The sequence below is a fragment of the Chamaea fasciata genome, unplaced genomic scaffold, assembly GCF_029207755.1.
Source record: "Chamaea fasciata isolate MVZ Bird 193981 ecotype frontalis unplaced genomic scaffold, bChaFas1.0.hap1 SCAF_4, whole genome shotgun sequence".
NCBI lineage: Eukaryota > Metazoa > Chordata > Aves > Passeriformes > Sylviidae > Chamaea > Chamaea fasciata.
In genome coordinates, this window is record NW_027094089.1 from 55241201 (window position 1) to 55259330 (window position 18130).

Below are 18130 nucleotides of genomic sequence, written 5' to 3' on the forward strand. Positions count from 1 at the left end.
TAGTTTGTCCTCTGAGGAACTCTAATTTTGAAATTTATATCCTTCTGATTGGAGTGGGAGAAACTAAAATGAACCTTCACAATTTTTTCGACTTATCTTTAATGGTATATAACTTATGGCTCTTTTGGTGCCAGATATGCACAGCTCTAAACTCACTGACATTTCACTGACTCCATTTATGGTTCTGTGTAATTAAGTGCTGTGTCAGTTACAAGCTTCATAGTGAAATAATAAAATATGCTCTATGGCATGTCTGTAATTTCTGTATGTACATGACTTTGCCTTTGGCTAGAATAGAAGAAGGATTGTAGATGTGTATATATATGGTATATGTCTACGGAGGTAAGAATTACATAGGTACAAGATTAATCATTGGTATTTTTTCCATTTCTGTTTTTAAAAGCTTTCAAAAGGATGATGAATTTCTAATGAAGACAGTGAAACTCAATGCAAACTTCAGATTTTTATATTCTAGTTAATAAAACAGTGAAACTGCTGAAGCTCACTGGTTTTATTTCTTACAATGGACAGAATTGAATGTTTGCAGGCTATTTAACTGTTCATGTACTGCAAATTCATGAGCTCTTTAACTTAGAAAATATTTTTCTTTATAGTCCAAATACATTTTTTAAGTACATGTGTAATGTTTTCAAGTTTTGTATTAAATTTCAACCTTTTGTATAATTAGAAAACAACTTGAAAAATGTTATGGAGCTACACTAATGATTTTACTCTCTGAATTTGATACTTAGGAATATCAATATTAATTTTCTTAATTCTTTTGGTGCTTTTATAACTGTTCCACTAAAATATACTTCTTTGGCATTGAGGATCTCTAAAAGAATGTGTCTCTCTTCAGTAGAAGCACTGTACTAATATATATGCTTCACTTTTCTAAGGGAACCCATATCTCATTTACCCTATTGATTTTTTTTTGTCGTATTTGTTTTTGCACACAGGTTTTATAGTGAACTCCTCATAGAAGGCTAATGTGGCTTGCAAGCTGGGATAGACTAAGTAAAATAAATCATCTGAGTAGATAATATCAAGATGGCAATGAAATTACCTGTTAATGTGGCAACATTAGTGATTTCTTTTAACTGGTTAAATCAGTATTGTAATTATTATTTAGAAACAGATGCTTGAAAACAAGGCTTCAGACAAGCATCCAGCTTCAAATTCTCACACAAATGATACCACTTAAGCAAATGCTTGTTAAAACTGGCTTTTTTAAATGAATGTGATATGGTCAAGTCTGCAGTAAGCCGTCCAGAGTTAATAGAAAGTTGGCACAGCTTGATTAGTAGTGTGCCTTGGCAGTACCTGCAAACAACTACTTCTTCCACTCTGCTGTCATTTAATAGCCTTTCAAGCCAAAAGTCTACCATTTATAGAAATGATTTTGTTAAATCACCCATTAGAATGTAGGTTTAGTCTACAGGCTTCGTACATCTAGGTTTCTAAACAGCTGTGACATGATGACTTAAAACCACTGATCCAGATCATATAATTTCTGACTGCCTTTTTAAGATATTATTGTACAAGAGTGGCTTTCATTGTTCTGTCCTGCTGGTCTTTCAGCATGGCCCTAGATTTGTAATGCTGAAGTTAAGGAAAATCATGAAGTCTGTTTTTCTTTAAGCAGGGGGGTGAAGGAAGACATTTGGCTTAGAGATTGTAAATATAGATTCCTTATATCTACTGTTACCTCATTTGTATAAATGTTACTACATATTTGAATTGTTTATACAGAATTGGTCTCTACATGCTTAGGATGTTATGTGTGCTATTAATGCATTCGCTTTGGTAATTTCTCATAATGCAGTTTTCTCTCAGTGAAATTTGCCAATATGACTTTCAGTTGCAATGCTTTCAGATGCATTGCATTTGAGCAAAGAGGTCTGTCTTTAACTGCAGCTAAATTAGTTGTTTCTCCTATCTGTGTATCAGATATTGTCCACAAAGTGTTTAACTAGAAGGTAGTAAACTTTTAATGACAGTTCTGTTATAAAGTTGACATCTACTCTAAAAAGACATGCTTGCCCTTCTGGTCTTAAGGGATTTTATTTGCTTCATATTGGACTTCCATAGCTCTTTACGTGTAATACAATGCAGACAAGTTTATCCCTTTTCCTTCACAACATTTTTCTTTCCATTTACCATTTTTCTGCATTTATAGTCCGTTTTACCTGCTCTCATCTACCTTAGCTCTTTGTAGTCCATAGTTTTTCTGACAATCTTTTCTGAAAACTACATGGGTAAAGATAAAAACACCATTATTTTAGTTTTTAAATCTGTCCTATGTTAGTCTGAGAAGAAAGAGAAGATTTAGCTCCTTAGTTTGTGAGCAAGGAAGGGCTCAGATATGATAAAAAAGCCCCCAGTAAAAGTCAGCAAGCAAATGCTTTGCCATATAACATGAAGGTTAAAACACTGGGGATCTCAAGTGTAGTAGGGAGATGGAGCTTTGTGTTTGGGGGATTGTTTTGCTCTGTTTTGGTTTGTTTTGGTTATTTTAATAAAACCTGCAAAACATTGCCCTATCTAACATAGGAAATGTACAAAATTTCATTTACTACTGCATTTACCTTATTTTTATATGCACATTTGAAGTGTGAACTAGATTTTTTTGGTGTTTTCAGCTTTCCTCAAGTCTTCTGTCTCTTTTGAAACCCATTTCTGATACATCAATGCTGTCATGACTGCCATTACAGGTGGATGCTCTGTGAATACCAGGGTGTTCTGGTTTGTTTGGGTTGGGTTTTTTTGAATAGAGGTTTAACAGCACTAAATATTCTGCTGCTGCTTCAAGTAGCAGTGATTCTTCTTGTCACTCAGAGCCAGCTCTTATGAATGTGTTTCTGTTATTGCCTGCAGTACTTGTAATCCATCCTTCCTTTTACTGGGAGCTGCTGCACTCTGTAACAGATGTCATGGACGTGATTCAATAACAAGCTTGTTTGCTAAACCTCACGCACTTCATGGTATTTAACTGCCAAGTTACACATTTTTATTGGGAGCTGGTGCAAAACAGTTATTCCGTGACCTACCTGGTATTATCAGTAATTTTAAATCTGATCAGTAAGAAAGGTTACTTGACTAATCTTGCAAAAATAATGTTGGAATATACATACAATTCCCACACACCATTGCTAATATAGAAGTCTGACCCTAGCAAAGGAAGTAGCCAAAACTAAGTAGGTACTGCTTTTGTACCCATGTTCCTTATTTAGTTCATTTAACTAGTGTCAAACGCATGTATGTATATAAAAATTATTTTTATATTTTAAACAGTAAATGTACTGGGATACAAGAATTAAGAGCACCTGAGAGTGCACAAGTCAGTGAAAGTTCCTTTCAGCCCTGCTGTAAACAAGGTAATCCGTAATCCTTGAAATCATTCGCAAGTGGAAGTAGCTCAGTCACTTTGACATCTGTAGTGCTTTGCAAAGGAGAAGCCTTGGAGGAACACCTGACTCTCCCTCTTGGTAGCTGTTTTTTTCCTGTAGCTATGAAATTACATTGTTCTTCACTGTGAATAGTTTGGATTAGGTACTGTAACAGATAGTAACTCAATGCTGTTTTTTTTTGTTTTTCTTTACTCTCTAGTTTTGGGGATATCTTCACTGAATAACTTGCTGCTTAAAGAAAGTAACAGAAGTTGGGAAATTCAGGTAAGCAATACTTTCAAATTATTTTTCACTTTAAATGGTGATGCAAATATGTATGACAGATATATAAATATTCATTGTGGTACCAAAACCATCAAAGCATGATATAGATTTTAACCTTACTAAGATTGAATGTGGTTTCAGGGCACCTCTTGTGAACTCTAAGCAGCTCCCGATAAGCCCCTGAAAAGAAGTCCAACAGACTTACGATATTCAAGTGTTCTTTGTGCTCATAATAAAAATACATTAATGTTCGTATCTGATATAATAGGAGATCCAGGTACTTTTTAATGCTCAATAAATTTAACAAACTATTTTTGACAGTGTTGCCTTGTTGTCTCAACAGGCTCTGGTATTCATGGTATGTGCAGCCACATACACTTCAATTTCTTTTCCCAGTTTTCTTACCCAATGAAAATTTTTGATGGATTTGCTAATTACAACTATTTCACATTTCACTTCCTTTGTTTCAACTAAGGCCTCTAAATGGATCTCCAATACCTAATTCTTATATAAGATGACAAAATTCTTTTGGTGTTCTTTATGTAATAACTTCCATGGCTTTAGTAATTTAATTTGCAACTGCATATAATACAGTGTTGTTTAACCTGGTTTGCTCTGATTTTAAGGATCCATCCAGCCTTAATTCACTTCTTGCTAGTTTTTCCTTCAAGTACTTGTGCTTTGGTGTGGTGTTAAATAATGTGTTGAATGGCCAGTGGTTTTAATTACCTGAATTTCCCTCCACCAAAATTCTCAGATAGAACTATTTCTACTTGACTTCAGTCATTGATAATGATTGTAGCAGATTTATGTAGGGTTAATTGCTGTGAATTACATGAATATCAGTGGTACAGTTAAACCCTGAAACTATTGCTGTTCTCTTATGAGCTCAATTTTACATAGCAGTTTTAATTTTAAAAGCTTATAGTTCTCCTTTAATATTTTTATTTACTATTTTCATATTTTACTTTCTAAAGATCCAGATAAAATGTGGAAAAGGATTCTGTTGGATATCAGTACCTTAGGAAATGTACATAAAAAATCTCTTACACATGCTGTTTCATCAGAAGGAGATGTAACTTGTGGAACATATTGCAAAAATTCTTCGTATAGTGTTTTGCAGGCTTTGTTGTCAATTTCTTTCTCAGGCACTACGTATCTTTCTATTTTACCTTACCCTCTGCTTCTGATCACTATTCATGTAGTATGTAATTCAAACAGCAGTAAAAATTGATGCTTTACCCTAAAAATACTCAAAGTATGTTGAATCTTGCTTAAACATTGGCAAAAATTACATTTTACATTCTAAAATACTGGTTAGTGTTACACTTTCTGTTTTATTCTTCCTGTCTCCCTTCCCCCATGTGCCTTTGTCAAGTCTGAAGTGTTTTCAGTATGACTCATGATATCACCATGTTTGGGTTTATCCTTCCTGTTGTGCACTTCCTCTCCATTATCACCTGATCTTTTTAGCTCCGATTTCACTCTTACTTGTAAAATGTTTCTGCCAGAGAGTCTGGGGAAGAAAGTCTGCAAAGGAATTTGCTGTGGAGAAGCATGTGACAGAAAGGTGATTGTATTATTAGCATGAGAAACTGAAATGTAAATGGCATCCCACGATGGGAGCAGGAGGTGCAGTCTGTTGCTGACCCTGCAGCTCCTCCTCTGGCTTGCTGCTGGGGCTCCAGGGCATCACCAGATGTTTTATATGCCCACCATGTGAAAAAATGTTTTATTGCAGAATGAGAGTGGGCTGTGCAGATGGGGAATCTCCTTCCTTCTGACTCTGTCAGGAAAGGGGAGAGAGAAAAAAGAAGTAGCCCAGTCGTAGTAAGTAGCCTAACCCTAAGGTAATTTTTAAATAGTTTTAAAAACTACCAACCCCATAAAAATTCACAACCAGAAAAATCCTGTCTTGTGAGGGTGGATGGAAAGGGGAAGAAGGAAGGCAGGCGGTTGGGTAGCATGTGTAGGGATGATGAGAGTAGTTAAAAGGTGATGATGTCTATTTCAGGAGGGAGTCTCAAATCATCTTAGCCTTTTAGCCTAGAACTCAGAGGAAAAGAAGAGTAGTATTTAAAATCAGAGGGAAGTAAGGGCTGTACAGCAAGTAAGGCTGTACCGTAAGCAGCTGCAGGAGGGCACAGGGATGGATGGCAATTGTTGCAGGAAGGCAAGAGGGGAAGAAACAGAACTTCTGGAGCAGCGGTTCAGTGGGCGGTGATCCCCACTGGAGCAGGAGCAGACAGGAAACAAAGAGAACTCTACAGTGCAAAAATGTGTATTTCATTCTTGTGCCAGAAACAAGTGAAGTGCAACGGGTGTTTCCAATCTGTTGACTGGCCTTTCTGTACGAGCGCCAGGAGTGCCTGCAGGAAGCTTCAATCATAGATCAGGAAGTACAGCCTTCCTGACTTGCCTTCCTGGCAGCTATGAAGTTGGTGACAGTAAAATCTCCATAAACAGCTTATGATGTGTTCTATTCCAGATTTAAAAAAAAAAAAAAAAAAAAGGAAAAAGAAAAAGCCTTAGATCCTAATATTTTTCTTCGTTTATCTTAAGACTTTGAGGTTCAGAAATGGAAAAAATGTAAGAAAGTGATGAATGGTGCTCTGCTGCTGTTTCCTTCTGCCTCTTTACCTAGAACCCTGCAACTTTTCCCTTTCCCTTCCATACTGCAGTTGTGTGGGTGGACTTGCGTCTTTGTTCACATGCCAGGGTTTTTTGTCGCATGACTCTGACCATGTGCTTTGTGAGTGTACTCCCCATCATGTGAAGTAGAAGCATTTAGGCTTGTGGCTCTTCTTCATAGTTAGTATGAAGAATATATAGTTAGTATATTCCTCATCTGGCCTCACAATACTCTTAAACTTACACTTTCCAACTGTTCAGAGAAAACTTATAAAAAACTAAAAAAAAACTAAAAAAAAAAAAAAAAAACCACCACAAAAAAAAACCCTACCCAAATTGTGTTTTTCCCTTCTCATATTGCCAATTCGCCGAAGTTCTAGATTACTGGGGTGAGGGAAAAAATGGAAAAAAAAATTCTCTTTTGTGAAGGTAGTGTCAAAACTATAAATTATTTGTTTGGCAAGGAAGCCTTTGTTCCATCCATGTCTACCGCCAAAAGCTCGTGTAGCATTCCTGCATTACCCCTAGCATCCAGAAGTCCTACCCTAAAAATGTTGGTGGACTGTTCATACGTTGTGTGTACATCTTGGTGCCACCATAGAAAAACCACACATTTTCAAAGTCTCAATTATGTCTTTTGTGTTTCCTTGCTTTTCTAGTATTTATTTTCAAATTTGGTTCATGGACTGGCTTTTCTCCACAAGATTTTAGTTTTGTGCATAAGGAAATGTTTAGACTTCAGCAACCATGCTTTCATTAATTTTGGTGATTCTAATTTTCAGTTAAATAATTGGTTCATTAATTTGAAGCAATGCCATAAAGAGAAATTTTAGTTCATTTATGTACTTGAAATTTAATTCAGTGCTTTTTATTTTAAGGGCAAAGGAAAAAAACTCGCATAAGACATAAGTTGTTGGATTTCAGCATTTTGTTTCATGAAGGGCTTTTGTTTTTCAGTGCAGCTTAACTACCTTCAACTTCTGAGTTTATAGCATCATAGTAATACCGTGGAATAACTAAAGTAACACAGGTAGAAAACTTTGCTTCTGTTAATCCATTTCAGATGCCCATTTGTGCAACACATTTCATTACTGCTGACTCTTGTACCATCTCTATTTGTATCTGACTGTTCCCCACTTCCTTCATTGTTAAAATTGGGTCAGATCACTGGGGTGCACCTGAGTTGTGTGACTGATCCAGCTTCTCACGTAAGTGTTCAGAAATAGTTTTGTTTATTTCCCTGAAACATTTTATTTGCATTTCAAGGTAGAACACAGCTGATCCAGCTGAACTGTAGTAATGTGAAAGTCCACAGTCCTTTTGTTCTCACTTTTCACAGTATGTGGAACATGAAGCACAAATTCTCTGAAGCTTTGTGGCACTGAAAGCCATAAAACAGAGGAAAACTAGAAATTGAAGTCTGTTAATAAGAGAATTTCAGTCATGGAAACCAAATTTCATTATACCTGTTGGTATGAAGAGAATAGTAAAAAGTAGGATAGAAAAATGTGTAGGGAATATTGGTTGAGGTCTAAATTACATACTTAAACTGGCTTGTCTCCGTGCTGTAATGACGAAGAAAACGAAAGCACAAGATGCACAAAGGAATTATGCTGAGAAATACACCTGCATGATGCCCAGTTTCTGTAATTTGAAATACTGAATATACACCTGAGAGATCTTTCATTTTTGGTGTTTTATAATCAGACTTCTAATTTGTAAAAGAGTCCACTTTATATTACAGATCGAGTATTTCTCTTGTATAAGACTTCTTTTTTCCTTTCTGGAAGTTGTATGCTATAATTTTTTTCTTAAATTGGCTAATCTTATGTACAGTGGGAAATAAGACTTTCTGAAAAAACTATTTCCTGCCCTCCTACACTGTACTTTGCAACCATTTTTTTTTAATATGTGATTTTATACCAGAAAAAATTCTGCCATTTTGTAGTTATGACACAAAGTCCAAGAAGTGTAAGATTATAATTGTGGCTTTTTTCTGCCTTGAATAGCCACATCTCCACAGAAAATGCCCTGAAGTCCATTCAATACTTAATTTTGGGACAAAGTGCTCTCTGCAGAGGGAATGCCAAGGACAAATGTCCTGGGTGTGCTTGAACATTGGCGTCCTGTTTCCTGGGAGAGCCTGGGCTGAGTGTTAGTAGTCCTTGCTGTGTTTAGTACTTACTGTTTGTCGTCTGTAGGTCAGATTTGTATGTGCTATGCTGTCCAATCTCTAAAGCTGCCAGACAATGCATTGGTGTTACACAGTCAGATAAGAATGCTGTAGGAATGAAATAATTAAGGACTCCTATTCTGCAACACAAAGTTACTTGAAATACTAAAAACCTAGTAAGTTAGGTAGCTCAGAGGCAGAGAAAAGTTCCTGTGAAATCTAAGAGCTGGCTTAAAGTGAACACAAGCAGGGGAGATGTATTTGTTCCATTAAGGTATCTAAATGTCCTTGAGTTGTGGGTGGAACTTCTAATCATGCAGCTGTCCATTTTCTTGAAAGGAAAGAAAAGGATCCTATTCTGTCCCATATGAATGATCTAGTACAAAGAGGGAAAGAGCAAGTAATGAACAGTCTTATACTAATGGCAGAATTTCATTTTCAAGTCTGTCTTTGCCACACAATATAGTCTTGCAGGCTGTCTTTTGGACCAACAGTTGGTACAGCACACTGAAGGACATAGAATGGATTATAGTCTAGCTTTGTTCTTAACATTATGTGCAGCTTACGGTGTACTCCTTTACTAGGAAAAGCACTTTAATCTGTGTCCCTTGAAGGAGTGATGTGTTCCAGTATGCACTTGTTCAGAGTTTTAGCACATAAATTCAGAATACTGTCTTGAAAATTGTAGTAACGTTTTGCTTTGGAGGTGCAGATTTTACAGACTTCTTGCTTCCTTTCTGTCATTTCACAGAGACCTAGTTTGCATGTCTGCTTATGTCTAGAATTGTTTGACTGGGCTGTTTGGGTGCTGCTTTATGTCCAGGAGACACCGATCCAGTTTCTTGGAATATACTTCATACAAATCACATTAGGCTTACCATGAGACACCGCTTAGTTATGTAATTTTTTAAAAAAAATGCAAGTGGAGTAATATCTTGCTGCTCCTGTCCCCTTTAGCATGAAGTAGTAGCTGTAGATTTTTCAAGAGTCTGCCTTTTGACCAAGGCAATTCAAAAGAAGGACATCGTGTCTCAAAGTCTTTCTCTGCATTGAAATGTATATCTGTCTTTAATCTTTCTAGTCTTTCTTCATTCCCTGTTATTATTCCTACCAGGAATGTTTTCTGTTACTGAGTAAATTAGGGAGGAAGGGTAAGGAGGCCAGTATTTCCATTATTCCTGTTACAGAATAGATCTGCTTCTCTCTGACTGTGTTATGCATGACTGACCTTCTGTTTGGGTCTGGTTTTTTAGACTTTTTTTCAGGTATTTGTCAACAGTTACTTTGTCAGTCATGTTGGGCCTTAAGTATGAGTCACATTCAGAGGCTGAACTGCATTTGTACATCCTGGGCACATTCACTTGTTGGTGCACAGTTGGAAGACCGGTAAGAGTGGATGGCCTCAAGCTGTAACTTCTTTAAATCCCGTTGACAGGCAGAAGAGGAATGCTGCTTTTGAATTGTCTCAGGCAGGAAAGTAGTGGGGAGTTTCAGTAGTAGCTTCAGTAGGTTTTTGTTTGCTTTTTAATTAAAATGAATGAAATAAAAAATGAGAATGGTAAGGCTACCCTAGCTCCCTTTTTAAGAGTAGTCTATTCAAGTTAGCATTGGGGGAAAGATGCTTTTACTTTGGTAAGGAGGAAATGTGAAATTCTTCCTCTTAAAGAAGACTACATGGGTGATAGTTACTTGCTATAGCATATATAGGCAGAAGAGGGATGGGAGGCACAGAGAAGCATTGTAATTAATTAATTAATTACTGGGAGGCAGGAGCTCCAGAGGAATTATTTTACTTGTAATGTAGCAAGCTAAACTGTAGTTGAGTAGCACCTGCATCTCAAAAAATCTGTCAGGCGTTGAGTGGAAACTGCTGGATGCTTGGCACTTCTGACAATCTAGCAACCTGACTTTCTGTCTGAGTTTTGAGATGCTTCTAACATAAGGGCGCTAACTTGAGAAACCTCAAGAGACTGCTGTATTGAATGTTTTCTGCCTTGTAATGGGCTGTAATTTTAACAGGTAAATCAAAAGCCACACAGTGACATGAATCTCTGGTCCCCACTGATTTTAAAGTGCAGATCCTGAGACTAGTTTGTGTATGTGTTACTACTTGATTTATTTGTTATAATGAAAACAAATTTGTGGAAGTTCACTGAAATTTCTCATTGTTAATAGAATTGCTGTGGAAGAAAAATGCTACTTATTGTTAAAATTTTATTTACCTTCAGAGAACCTAGTCTAAAGAATGATTTTGCCAACAAATGCGCTCTCATAAATACAGTGGTTCCTTTGTTCCTGTATCCTGTTTCTTTTGCACTCCATCTAGCTCCTCCATACCTCCTGCAACTATCTTTGCCTGTGAATAGATAGATTTCAGCAAAGCTTTTTAATGTAGTAGGTTATCTGTTGTGCTTTCATTTCCATTCTTAGATTTTGTGTTTAAAACCAAACAAATCTCCCACCCAGTTATTTTATATCATATGTAAGCTTCAGACCTGTTTCATAAGTGTAGTTTCTCTCTCTCTCTGCTATGCTCTGCCTTGCTTCTCCTCTTCATCTCTTTCCCCCATTAGAAAACCAGCTCTTCCTGTTAACTCCAATATAGCCGTAAGCCTTCCTGTTACCTTTCTGCTTCTTCCTTTCTGCTGCTTGTATCTCAGAATAGCTGTGGTGGTTGGTACCACTGTGGTGATTCTGTTGGTTTGATCCAGATTTTGAGGGCTGATGGATAGCTATGCGTTATGAAGTCCTTTGTGGCGGGTGCTGCAGGGAAAAGACTATTTCTGTTTTTAAAGCCCAGAAGAAAGTTGATAGCTCTGCAAATACTGACTGTAGAGCCATTTACAGGAAAGGGAGTTAATAGGTGTTATGGTCAGCAAATCTCGTTTATTTCAGGTAGCATACACACATTTATATCTTCTATAATCAGCTCATACATATTGCAAAAGTTAAGCTCAGGATTGGTGCTCAGACTATAAGTCAGCTACGCCTCTTTCTACATTTCTTTGTGGTTACATAGTTTGAGTAAGTTTTTGTTTTACCGTGCTTCTCCCTCATATCTTTCAGCTACAAGGTCTTGTTATCGTATAGCAGCTGTGCTCAAGGACATACGAAGCTTACTGCCTTGCTGGTTTTCATGAGAGTGCCTGTGTGCTCAGCAAAGCTCTCTCATGTCTGCGTGACCTTTTGCAGCTAGCCAGTTATCAATCACACTCTCCACACTTCCCCCGTTTTCTTTTACTGCTATCATTGTCATCTTAAGATTATCAAACATTGACAATACCATACGCTGCAAACATTGCAACACACAAGGCAAAACTAAAAGCAAAACAACAATTACAAGCAAAATCACAAACACTACTTGTATCAAATGTTTTAACCAGCCTGTAATGTGCGCTGAAGTTGCATGAAAAGTTCACTCAGTCGGGGGTTGTTAACTTCTTTGAGACTTGCGTCTTCAATTCTGGAGACAACCCCTACTACATAAAGTGAGTCAGAAACTACATTAACAGGTTCTCGGAAGGTTTGAAAAGCCCATATAACTGCCAATAGTTCTAACGTCTGGAGATTGTCCTGTGGGCTTGCTGGAATCACATGATGATGCCACTGGCCTGCCTTGTTCCAAGTAGCTGCTGCTCGGCGGGAGCGCTTTCCTGCATCAGTAAAAACTGTAATTGCGTGTGGAATAGGTTGGTCTTCTCTCAAAGGTTTAGTAATTAATTGCCATTCTCCTAGCCAGTGCAATAATTTCGGTTTAAGAGGGCCTGTTGTAACAAAACTCGGTGCTTGTAGTAATGCCTCTGCCAATTCTGCGGAATTGAGCAAGAACCAGTCCAGAGATGCTTTTTCTATAGGTAGATGTATCACACTAGGTTCCTTGCCACTTAGCTCTATTGTGCGTAATCGGCCTTTCATAATAACCAAGGCAAGTTTTTCAATTTTTTGTGTAATTGTTTTTCTTTGTTGTAAGAGAGGGCTGATCCATTCCAGGACCCCCAAGTCCTCCATATTTCCTGGTCTCTCCCCTGTTTTCTTTTTCTGCGTAATGGCTCCTAGAAGGTGATCTTTGTTATTCCAAATAGTCAGTGAAACAGAAAGGGATGGATCGTATCTGGTGACAAAGCCATTGGCAGCACACCACAAAATACTTTGAAGGGCACTGATTTGGTCTGCAGAAAGTATAACCGGAGCACAGGGGTCCGTGCCTTTTAAGAGGGGGCGCAACGCTTCTAGAAGGGTGTTAGGAATGCCAACTACAGGCTTAAGCCATTGGAGGTCTCCCAGTAGTTTTTGTGCTTCATGCAAAGTGGACGGTGGAGCCTGGATGGTAAGTTTTTGCGGGCGTATTTGTCTCTGTGTAATTGTCCATCCCAAATACTTCCATGGTGCATGAGTTTGAATTTTTTCATCAGAAACCATAAGGCCATAATTTCTCAACATGGCAATGATGGATTGTACCTGTATGACTGTAAAAGGCGAGCTTTGGGCAAACAAAATATCATCCATGTAATGGTAAATAATTGTATCAGGCATCGCTTGTCTAACAGGTTGCAGGGCCGTGTCAACATATAGCTGACACAAGGTCGGCGAGTTCCGCATTCCTTGTGGCAAAACTGTCCATTCAAAGCGCTTATCAGGTTCACCCCTATTAAGGGAAGGCAAGGTAAATGCAAACCTCTTAGTATCCTTTGGGTGTAGGGGTATCGTAAAAAAGCAATCCTTCAAATCTATAACAAGAATAGGCCAATCCTGTGGTAGCATAGCTGGATTAGGGAGCCCTGGTTGTAGAGCTCCCATTGGCTCCATCTGCTGATTGACTGCTCGCAAGTCTTGTAGCAGACGATAACTTCCTGATTTTTTCTTTATAACAAAAATAGGCGTGTTCCATGGGCTAGTTGATGGGCGAAGATGTTTAAGCTGTAGTTGTTCTGCAACTAGGCAGTGTGCCTGCTCAAGATTTTCCCTTTTTAACGGCCACTACTTAACTACCACGGGGTTATCAGAAGTTCAGGTCAATGGTAGAGGGAATGTCCAAGCAATGGCCATCACAATAAAGGGCGATCGGTAAGTACGTATCCCAATTGTGTCAAAACATCCCTTCCCAGGATGCAATCGACCTCCGATGGCAGGGGTGTCAGCGAAAATACTGCTTTAGCTTGTTTACCGTCGATCTCTACAGCAAGAATGGGAGATCGTTGTGCAAGCTTAATGCCACCAATGCCAGAAACTGTGGTATTAGCCGGTAAAAGCGGCCACGTCTTTGGGTATTTAGCCGTATCAATAATACATGTATCCGCCCCTGTGTCCAACAATGCCTTATGCAAAATGATCGTTTGTCCTTGGTAACATAAACAGCAAATCCTTTTGGGTCTTGTAGATAAGTCTATGACAGGAAGAGTGATACCTCCTGAGGAGCCAAGGCATTTTGTTCCGCGCGGCTCATCAGATCGTGGTGGTATGTTCATAGTTAATTGCGGTAGAGGTATGAACTGGGCGATCCGTTGGCCTTTTGGAATGTTCACCGGCGGGAAAGGTGTATGAGCTATAACAAAAATCTCTCCTTCAGCATCAGCGTCGATAACTCCAGGTTCTACCAGTAGGCCCAAAACAGACCCAGACGATCGACCTAAAATGAGTCCTCCTGTGGGTTGTCCATTAATGAGAATAGGTCCAAAAATTCCGGTAGAAATCACATGTGGACTGCTGTTATATAGGGTAACTTTTACTGCTGCTGCTAGGTCCAATCCGAGGCTGCCGGAAGTTGCTGGCAAGAATTGCCCATCGATGATGTGGCTGGAACTATTTGTGTCTCGGCGCGGCCCAGTTTCGCGCTGGTCTTGGAGTTTCCCGATCCTGATCGGCAAGCGGTGCTGTTGTGGGTATTGGATCGGCACTTGCCGCACCATACGCCCGTGGCGCCACATTCGCGGCGGATGTGTCCCGGCTTTCCGCAGCGGAAACACTTCATCCTCCCACCGGTATTGGGGCTTTGACGCGCTGTCGCCGCTTGGAGGGGTGCGAGGGCAGCTAAAACCTGAGTCTGAGCTGATACTGCTTGTTCTCTAAAAGCCTGAGCCTGCTGTTGTAACCCCTCACCTATCTTTTGCAGCGCTTCTACCACAAATACCTGAGTGCCGGAAGGCATGGCTGCCGCTTTATCTAACAAATCTTGGACATTCCAATTCCCAGGGGCTGAAGCTATGAGGGAACGAGTATTAGCATTCCCATTCTGCAAGATACATTGTTTAACTAGGGCATCTTGCATGTGCTCAGCAATGCCTACTTTACTTAAAGCATCAATGATCTTGTCCACAAAGGGGCCGAGAGGCTCCTCCCTCCCCTGTTTTATCCCCATATAAAGAGGAACACCTCCTGGAGCTCTAATTTTCTCCATAGCTCTTTTAGCTACCGCCATGGCCTCTCTCAATTTATCAGGACCTAGGGTAGCTTGAGCCTCTACTCTATGAAGCGGTCCTTGACCCATAAGCTCCTCAACGGTAATGCCGAGTAAGGGGTCTCCTTGGGGACGAGGGAGCGCGGCACTTGCAGCCGCCTCTTCCCTCCATCGGGCTTCAAACAGTAACCTTTGATGTGGGGTATAAATTAAACGAGAAAGACCTCTAACATCTGCGGGCAACAGGAGATTCATATTAAAAAGGAATTCTAACATTTGTTTAGCGGGTTCGCTTGTGACCCCATAGCTCGCTACGGTAGATCGTAGTTGTGACAAAAGTTTCCAGTCTAAATTAGTAACCTCCGCCCGTTGCCCTCCCTGTGGGTTGTTGTGAAAGTTAACTGGGAGGGTGAGGGGGGGCGACATCTGCTCCTGAGCTGCCGCAGCCAGATCCGTATCTCCCTCCTGCCAGCCCTGATTTGCCAGTGCCGCCCATACCTCCCGTCTTTCTTGTGCCATAGCCTCCGCGAGGTCCGATAAGGCTCCGGGGAACGGCTCCGTGGCAACAGGACAGGGAGGGGCATTCCTAGCCTCTGCATTCATGGGGGTAGGGGGTGAAGGCATTAGTGGAGCAGAGGGCTGTGGCGAGGGCTGAACGGTGGGTGTACTGGCCGGCTCTACAGAGTCAGATGACGGGAGGTCAACGGTTGCAAAGACCGGAGGGTTTGGAGCGGAAGGGTCATCCCCATAAGCCCTATTCCTAGTGTGCATTTCACGAGCATTATCGACAGCTTTCTTCTCCGCCTGACACATAAGCAATTCATTATGCACAGTTCTCCACAACTTGCTCATCTTTTTTGCTGGCTTATCATCATCTAGCACTAATTCCCAAAGCTTATCCCCATACCTGCGCCATTCGGCTAATTCATGAACAGTATGGGGGTTAGCAAAAGAGCCATAAGATGTAGCATGGCTCAAAAGAGGGGGGAGCTCCTTATCTAAGTCAAGCCCCTTAAATCCCCACTTTCTAAGAAAAGCAGTAAAGAGATCATACGCTGCTTGCCTTTCCATACTCACCGGTACCGTTGCAAACCCCCAGGCGTCAGCAGCGCGTAGCGGCAGGGCGCACCGATGTGACCACCCCGGGCGTAAATCCGCCGTCCAAAGGGACCCGACCCCAATGCAGCTCTAGAGAGGGTAGGGGAGAAGCCTGTTCGGGCGCCAGATGTTGGGTTAACCGGAGCCGCAGGAGAAGAGCCTCATGCTATCATGGTCAGCAAATCTTGTTTATTTCAGGTAGCATACACACATTTTTATCTTCTATAATCAGCTCATACATATTGCAAAAGTTAAGCTCAGGATTGGTGCTCAGACTATAAGTCAGCTACGCCTCTTTCTACATTTCTTTGTGGTTACATAGTTTGAGTAAGTTTTTGTTTTACCGTGCTTCTCCCTCATATCTTTCAGCTACAAGGTCTTGTTATCGTATAGCAGCTGTGCTCAAGGACATACGAAGCTTACTGCCTTGCTGGTTTTCATGAGAGTGCCTGTGTGCTCAGCAAAGCTCTCTCATGTCTGCGTGACCTTTTGCAGCTAGCCAGTTATCAATCACACTCTCCACAGGCTAAAAGGGATCTTTAAGGTAGTGTTGGAGACTCATGGGTATTCTTTGTTAACCTATACTTTGGTCCTATGTATTGGTTTGCCATGATTAGTAGTAACCCCTTGTAAATAGGCATCTAATTCCCCAGTGTAAAGTTTTGTAGCAGAAAAATCTCTGTTCTGTGTCCCAAAACCAACTGTTACAAAAGCATGTGCTTGTTCCAGTCTCTAGAGGTTGATATACTTTCATTTCCATATTTGTTTAAAGAAGTCACATAGCATTTGCTCACCGGAAGCTTTACAATAGAGTAGCACTGCGCTATTGCTAATTTGGTAGTTCAAGTTGAGCTCAAGTGTGGAAGTGGTTTTTTTGTTTGTTTCACTGCCTCTTTTTTTCATACAGCTGAGAATTCTCTAGAAGCAAGGTTCACATATATCCAGAAATAATAGCTTGTTTTGCAGAAGCTTTTGATGTTCTGAGGGTGTGTTTAATAACACAGTTAAGTCCATCACTTGACAAATTAAGAGCAGTAACTTCTCAGAAGAGCTTCTAAAAGATTTCTCATTATCTCCCTGTTGTGCTATTAGTACTGGTACACTTAAAGAGTACTTAATTTTTGATTACCTGCATTTTCAATAACAGTAAAATAGGATATTCATCAGGAAATGAAAAAACGTATTTTAGACTATTGTTTTCAGAAATTTTGCAAAAATCTTAAGCACTGTGCCTTTTCCCATCAAAATACCAGTACTGTATTGGTCAGAGTTGACGACCACTATGCACTGACTGTTATTGCTGGTGTTACCAGTGCTGTCTAAATTTTGCAGGTCTCTGGGATATCGTATATTACAAAGCAAGTTAAATTAGCTTTTTTTTTTTTTTTAAGGGTGATAGGTTTGTGCACATCTCACTAGAGCAGCTGAAATGCTTGAGATATCTATCTAGCTATATAAAAATATACACATCTGCTAGTTATTTTCAGGTGTTCAATAATGGATATACTGGTGTATCGTTACAATTTGGGACAGCTCAAATAACAATATGTAGAACTCTGGTTCTTCAGAGGGCTTATAGCGCCAAGTTTATTGAGAGACAGACTCTTTTATACAGCGTTTTGGTTCAATCAATATGATTGGTCATTTAGAGCAACACCTCTCCACCGTTTTCTTCCAAGTAAATAACAAGTAAGAAAAACACCAGGTGTCAGGAGGAGGATATTTACAAGGATTGTTTTGGGTTTCTCCTATGATTTCCCAGGCCAGACTGAAGAACACTAAGTTCCTACAGGCTTCAAGCCACTGCCTGGAGCCTAAAAATCCATTTTCTGATCACTGTCAGCTCCCACATTGTGACATAAGAAGATTCACTCTCTTTTGACAGGTGTCAGCATTATTCACTACATTGCATGTTCAAGAACTGCAGTTATTTCAGCACCACCATGTGTTATTCTACTGCTCCTCTCTTAACCCTCTTAATTTTTTTAGTTACTTCTGCCTTGTGGGTTTCCTTATGTAAAGTACACGTGTTGTTTGTGGTGGTTTGGGGTTTTTTTCTTGGACTCGAGCTGATGTATGTGTTTAACATGGAAATTGAAGTTCTTTCTACTGGTTGTTCTATCATCCCAGTTACAGAGCTATGCAACAGGAGGGGAAGAG

At 39.8% G+C, this 18130-nt stretch overlaps 1 protein-coding gene across 4 annotated transcripts in view; it reads left to right on the forward strand.

Moving 5' to 3' along the window:
- The window catches only part of CDC42SE2 (CDC42 small effector 2), an 86496-nt gene that overhangs the window by 12943 nt on the left and 55423 nt on the right, over positions 1–18130 (forward strand). For all 4 annotated transcript variants that reach the window (XM_066181632.1, XM_066181633.1, XM_066181629.1 and 1 more), the window contains one exon: positions 3610–3674. The gene's annotated coding sequence lies outside the window, so the exon portion shown is untranslated. The remainder of the gene's footprint in view (positions 1–3609; positions 3675–18130) is intronic.